Here is a 424-nt window from a genome sequence, read left to right as displayed (position 1 = left end):
AGACTCAGGCAGCTCATATGCCATAATATTAATTTGAATATTGGTATGAAATATGTTTGCAATCAAATCTTATGAAAAAAGGGTTCAAAAACTATTTAGAAAGTAACAAAACTACTCTCAATAATCTAAAAGACTACATCCATGAATCAGCTTGTCTTTGAGTAAAATTTCGCAGTGTCCTTGAAAAAAATATTCAATGGTTCTTGTCATGACAGTACTCTTTCTTATACAGCGCATTAATTCAAAATCTCTTTGGAAACTTTTTAGTTCAACTGATGGCTTACTTTTTTGAATTGGAGCCACTTGTCAAACCTCGCGCGTCTCTGACCAGGGTCTCTACCCAGAATGAGCATCAAATCACCACTACGGTGAGTGTTTATATATATATCGGTTAAGGTCCAAGTCCTTAACTTCAATCTACGAG

This window comes from Tigriopus californicus, chromosome 11, assembly GCF_007210705.1.
Source record: "Tigriopus californicus strain San Diego chromosome 11, Tcal_SD_v2.1, whole genome shotgun sequence".
In the NCBI taxonomy this organism is placed as follows: domain Eukaryota; kingdom Metazoa; phylum Arthropoda; class Copepoda; order Harpacticoida; family Harpacticidae; genus Tigriopus; species Tigriopus californicus.
This window is presented reverse-complemented; position numbering follows the sequence as displayed.